Raw genomic sequence first — 7,212 nt, 5'->3', positions numbered from 1 at the left:
TTCATTATTTAGAAGTCATAGCAATCGGACTGCTTGCTTATATAATATGGATCTTTTTGGGCAGATGGATTTAACAAATTCAGGTCAGGCATGCCAGGGCATGCCATTCTGTTGCTGAATTCAAACCTCGCTTAACAGTATCAGTAAGGCATATCAGTTTGCCTTCACGCATTGTTAGTATCTTGTCAATGTTATTTTGCCTTTTGTTGGGTTTTATTACTTCTAAAACCCACCATATCATTTCAGTCTCCTTATGGCCTAGACGTAGGAAATGTTCTACTAAGGGAGCTGTTTCCTTTTTGCAACGAATGCGCGACTGATGTTGCAAAATGCGCTTCTTTATGGGTTGGATTGTTTTACCCAAGTAATGTAGAAGGCAGGGACACTGAATGCAATAGACCACATTGGTGGTATTACAATTTGAAAAGCTTTTATTCGTAAACTGAATGTTGTTAATTGTGCATGCTTTTACTGTTCTGGTGGTGGCACAGGCAGCACAGTTATTGCATTTAAAGTGGCCTACCACAGGACTCAGTTGCCTCATGTTGTTTACAATGTTCTCTGTGGACGGATTCTCATATGCATGAATCAATCTATCTTGCAGGTTCGTGCCTCTCTTGAAGGCAAACAGCGGTTTCTGCTTTAGTTCAGGAAAGGAGTGAAGTAAATTCCACTGTTTTGATATGATTTTTTTAATCGCATTTGAATGCGTGCCAAAGGTGGTTATACAGACTATATTAGTCTCATTTGGGCGTTCTTTTACTGTTAGCAAAGCATCCCGGTCTTGGTACCAAGCTCTTTTCATCGATTTCCTCAGTAATTTGCCCGGGTAACCACGAGAAAACAATTTGTCTTTCAGTTTTTTGGCTTCCAGAAAGTAGTCATCTTTATATGTACAGTTTCGCCGAAGACGAAGAAACTGTCCAAAGGGCAGACCATCTTTCAACGCCTGTGGATGATGGCTGGTATACTTCAGCAATGTATTCCTTGCAGTTTTCTTGGTGAATAAGGTGGTGAAAAGTTGTTTATTCATATCCACCTTGATGTTAATGTCCAAGAATGGCATTTCAGTATCGTTATACTCAAGGGTAAATTGAAGATTAGTGTTTCTGGAATTCAGCCATATATGAAATTCTTTCAATTGATCAGCCGTACCCTCCCATATTAAAAACACGTCATCAATATAACGTAGCCATTTTAAAATTCTTGATGAAAATGGATTAGAGGAGTGCCAGATGTGTTCATCCTCAAATTGTGCAACATAAATGTTGGCAATATCTGGGGCAAAAACAGCGCCCATGGCTACACCTTTTTGTTGTTGGTAAAACGTGTTTTGGTATAGAAAAAAGTTTTCACAAAGAGGTAGTCTTGTGCACTCTATAATGAAATCAGTGGGGACAGAATGGGGTCTCGGTCTAGTTTCCAAAAGTTTGTAAAGTAAATCTAGAACTTCGCTCTGTGGAATGTTTGTATACAAACTCTCTATGTCCATAGAGGCTAGTATACTTGTTGTCGAGTCAAAATGAAATCCTTCGACTTCATTTATTACAGCTGTAGTGTCCCTAATGTATGTGGAGCGTTCAATAGCAAATGGTCTCACAAAAAAGTCTGCATATTGTGCCAATGGTTTAAGTACTGAATTGCATCCCGAAACTATCGGGCGACCAGGGGGGTTGTTAAGGTCTTTGTGCACCTTCGGGAGCATGTAAATTACTGGTATAGTCGGTGTTTTATTAACCAGAAAAGATGCCTCTTTTTCATTAAGCCAGCCTCCCTTCAATCCTTTTTGGCTTAAGTTAAAGATTTCTGTTGTTAATCTTTTCGTCGGGTTGCAGGTTAATTTTTTGTAATGAGCCGTGTTGGAAAGTTGTTTGAGCATTTCATCATCATATTTCGATTTCTGCCATAAAACTATACCCCCACCTTTATCAGCCGGCTTGAGTAATGCATCCGGTAGATTCTGAAGGTTTCGTAAGGCTGCCTGTTGTTCTCTTGGTAGGTTGGAATTGAAAGTTTTGTACCAACTCACAAAAACGACCTTTTCCAAACAAAATTGGAACTGTATCGCTTCTTTCGAACAGTCAGACTAAAGAATTTTTTTGCAAATAACATATCTGACCCTAAACCTGGCTATACAGGATTGAGAAATCCTTCCACCTTTTACCCACCTAACGCTATGGTGAATAAAGACATCATCACCTTCGAGAATGCCACATTACTTGAAATAGAGAATCTTTTTTTAAGATTCAATTCCAACCTACCAAGAGAACAACAGGCAGCCTTACGAAACCTTCAGAATCTACCGGATGCATTACTCAATCCGGTAGATTCTGAAGGTTTCGTAAGGCTGCCTGTTGTTCTCTTGGTAGGTTGGAATTGAATCTACGTGGTGTCTTAAAAAGATTCTCTATTTCAAGTAATGTGGCATTCTCGAAGGTGATGATGTCTTTATTCACCATAGCGTTAGGTGGGTAAAAGGTGGAAGGATTTCTCAATCCTGTATAGCCAGGTTTAGGGTCAGATATGTTATTTGCAAAAAAATTCTTTAGTCTGACTGTTCGAAAGAAGCGATACAGTTCCAATTTTGTTTGGAAAAGGTCGTTTTTGTGAGTTGGTACAAAACTTTCAATTCCAACCTACCAAGAGAACAACCGGCAGCCTTACGAAACCTTCAGAATCTACCGGATGCATTACTCAAGCCGGCTGATAAAGGTGGGGGTATAGTTTTATGGCAGAAATCGAAATATGATGATGAAATGCTCAAACAACTTTCCATCACGGCTCATTACAAAAAAATTTACCTGCAACCCGACGAAAAGATTAACAACAGAAATCTTTAACTTAAGCCAAAAAGGATTGAAGGGAGGCTGGCTTAATGAAAAAGAGGCATCTATTCTGGTTAATAAAACACCGACTATACCAGTAATTTACATGCTCCCGAAGGTGCACAAAGACCTTAACAACCCCCCTGGTCGCCCGATAGTTTCGGGATGCAATTCAGTACTTAAACCATTGGCACAATATGCAGACTTTTTTGTGAGACCATTTGCTATTGAACGCTCCACATACATTAGGGACACTACAGCTGTAATAAATGAAGTCGAAGGATTTCATTTTGACTCGACAACAAGTATACTAGCCTCTATGGACATAGAGAGTTTGTATACAAACATTCCACAGAGCGAAGTTCTAGATTTACTTTACAAACTTTTGGAAACTAGACCGAGACCCCATTCTGTCCCCACTGATTTCATTATAGAGTGCACAAGACTACCTCTTTGTGAAAACTTTTTTCTATACCAAAACACGTTTTACCAACAACAAAAAGGTGTAGCCATGGGCGCTGTTTTTGCCCCAGATATTGCCAACATTTATGTTGCACAATTTGAGGATGAACACATCTGGCATTCCTCTAATCCATTTTCATCAAGAATTTTAAAATGGCTACGTTATATTGATGACGTGTTTTTAATATGGGAGGGTACGGCTGATCAATTGAAAGAATTTCATATATGGCTGAATTCCAGAAACACTAATCTTCAATTTACCCTTGAGTATAATGATACTGAAATGCCATTCTTGGACATTAACATCAAGGTGGATATGAATAAACAACTTTTCACCACCTTATTCACCAAGAAAACTGCAAGGAATACATTGCTGAAGTATACCAGCCATCATCCACAGGCGTTGAAAGATGGTCTGCCCTTTGGACAGTTTCTTCGTCTTCGGCGAAACTGTACATATAAAGATGACTACTTTCTGGAAGCCAAAAAACTGAAAGACAAATTGTTTTCTCGTGGTTACCCGGGCAAATTACTGAGGAAATCGATGAAAAGAGCTTGGTACCAAGACCGGGATGCTTTGCTAACAGTAAAAGAACGCCCAAATGAGACTAATATAGTCTGTATAACCACCTTTGGCACGCATTCAAATGCGATTAAAAAAATCATATCAAAACAGTGGAATTTACTTCACTCCTTTCCTGAACTAAAGCAGAAACCGCTGTTTGCCTTCAAGAGAGGCACGAACCTGCAAGATAGATTGATTCATGCATATGAGAATCCGTCCACAGAGAACATTGTAAACAACATGAGGCAACTGAGTCCTGTGGTAGGCCACTTTAAATGCAATAACTGTGCTGCCTGTGCCACCACCAGAACAGTAAAAGCATGCACAATTAACAACATTCAGTTTACGAATAAAAGCTTTTCAAATTGTAATACCACCAATGTGGTCTATTGCATTCAGTGTCCCTGCCTTCTACATTACTTGGGTAAAACAATCCAACCCATAAAGAAGCGCATTTTGCAACATCAGTCGCGCATTCGTTGCAAAAAGGAAACAGCTCCCTTAGTAGAACATTTCCTACGTCTAGGCCATAAGGAGACTGAAATGATATGGTGGGTTTTAGAAGTAATAAAACCCAACAAAAGGCAAAATAACATTGACAAGATACTAACAATGCGTGAAGGCAAACTGATATGCCTTACTGATACTGTTAAGCAAGGTTTGAATTCAGCAACAGAATGGCATGCCCTGGCATGCCTGACCTGAATTTGTTAAATCCATCTGCCCAAAAAGATCCATATTATATAAGCAAGCAGTCCGATTGCTATGACTTCTAAATAATGAAATAACAACTTTATAGATCGATTTGCGACTGCTAAATATACATCTCAAACCTATGATTGTCAGAATGATTATATACTGTATTCGACTCTTTGTTATTCCTTGATATCTTTTGAAATGTTAATTACAATAACGGATGTTCTGTGAATAAATCCATGAAACTCCCTGTCCCATTCTAACGTCATCCACTGACTAGTCCAATATGGCCGCTGAGTATAGTCCCATTTCCATTTCCAAACATTTCTTTTATAAACACGAGAGCGGTAAGTAACTATTCGTGGCTCCGTACTGACGAGACGCTCTTCAACTCCATTCTGTCCGAATACTAGGTAAGAATTCTGGAATTGAATTCATATTTCACTGCGCTCAGGACTTTGTTATCCTGAAACACACTTTGTGTAATTCTGAAGCCCCAGTAATCCCGAAAGCGCGTAATAAATTCTAAATGCATGTTTTGCTATCGGCATATAGTTTGGAAATTGTTTCTTTGCTCAAAACTTTGCTACCCCAGCATATATTGTTTTGAATCTCTGCAGCGCCTTTTACCTTGAAAGCGCCAAACGACTGGTATAAGCGCTTAAACTGCCGATACATACTTTGCATACTACCAATATGCTCAGAACAACCCCGTCCCTGTCGCATGTAACATTTAAAGCGGCGCCGTGGTTAAAACAATCTGCTTGAATAAGTCTACACGTTAGTATGTTTTGTAGCACTCTGAAATTCGAATATATGTGCCCAAATTATTGGGACATATTATGCTAACTAACGCTATGCCATCAGTCTGTAAGAGACTCGCGTTCTTAATGCATATGCAATTCTTTTTCACATTGGATAGGCGGTGCAGGATTAATAACTGCTTGACGTGTTACCTACTCCAATTCACATTGATTTGTTCTATTTTGATACCGGTGATTGACAAGATCTCATTTCATACACACCGGGTAAGATTCATTTTTGAATACTATATGGCTACCATACCAGGATATAGATAACATCCAGTAAATATTGATTATTACATTTTGCAGATGCTCCGTTTCTTTCCATAATACCTGAGCTCCATGAGGAATATTTGTTCTCACCTACAGCTTGAAATATCACGTGAAGCCCATTGCCTTACAACTAATAGGTATGTTTTCACCAAACAAATAGATCTACCCATGCCAACCTGATAAACGCAGACCCTAAATACTGAACTTTTTATGTTTCAGTCAGATTTTAAAGACACTCCGATCCACAATCATCCATGGGATGCAATAACGATACTCTATGAACAGGTACTCAGACCATTGTAAAAATAGTTTTAAATACAAATAGTCAGATTTGCCTTATGTGGTTTCATATAACATCCGTTATAGAACAGTATGCCAATTAATAGACAAGAAGTCACCTTCTCTGAGGGTTGAACCATTACTAACGGTTTATGCCATGTAACTATATGACTGATTCAATCATTGTTGCTATAATAATCGAACCAGAATCAATTGGGCTATCTGATATGAAATAATAGATCTTAATGATGTAGAAGCCTTTTGTCTCAAAGATCTAATGACTCCAGATCTGTTCTGACCCAAAAAACAAGGTCTCCAAAACATTTGGATACACCAAATAGAAAATATTGTGAATAATTCTGTTTGTTTTAGATCAACATGTAGGAACTACTGTGAAGTTTCTTGCCTTTAAGTAAATGCACTTCAGATTCATAGTGATTTTATGTATATAAACCTTGTATTTATATAATGTCCATGTTGTACATATCATGTTAGTGTCTCTTTTTTGTCTCCAATTGTCTAAATCTTATTGTTTTGTCACCAGGGTGTAACGTAAATATTTAGTTTAATATTGTAACTGTAAAATATCCTTTGATTTTCAGATAACAATATCTCTATACAGACCACAATTAATAACAGTCCTGAGGATGGTTTCAGCAAATTAACGCCTGAGAAACCGAAACGTCGACTATACACCTTATCCCTTTCTTTGTTTTACTCAATGTGATTTGGGATAGGTGCTTTTTTAGGTTCTGTTGTGTCACCTAGTAATTCACTTATGTGTGTACCCACAGTCCTAATCTCTATTAGTTTATCGATCTGTATATGAAGTTGATTTCTTTGAATGAACCACTTGATAAAAATATATTTTTTCGTATACACCTTGTGTCTTTGTTTATATGTTTATATGTTATATGTTGATGCAATGTTTTTTTAAGATAGTAAATTGTTGATTTATTCACTTCAAGGACAATCGACTGGTCCTTTTCAAAACAATCTCAACCAGATAAAATACAGATTAAATAAAGTCCCTTGAAGGCAACTTTACCTTTTCACTTATTACAATAACGACATTGTGAAACAAGGAAAAGACATCCCCATAATCTTCGTGTCAATCCCACCCCACATACATCCACAATAGAGGCCCTTAGCCTGCCGATAAGAGGAGGGGGCAATCACGCAGCTGAGTGTTCCGCCGATTCTTTGGATGTGTGCGCCTGATCGTATCCCAGGGGGTGGGGAGGCCAGGATCAATAGTGGGCCCTTTGAAGAGGAGTGACTTCATACAATAAGGGGCAGTAAACAGTAT

The sequence above is a fragment of the Lissotriton vulgaris genome, chromosome 8 (assembly GCF_964263255.1).
Source record: "Lissotriton vulgaris chromosome 8, aLisVul1.2, whole genome shotgun sequence".
NCBI classification, from domain to species: domain Eukaryota; kingdom Metazoa; phylum Chordata; class Amphibia; order Caudata; family Salamandridae; genus Lissotriton; species Lissotriton vulgaris.
The sequence above is the reverse complement of the archived record's forward strand: the minus strand, read 5'-3'. Positions refer to the sequence as shown.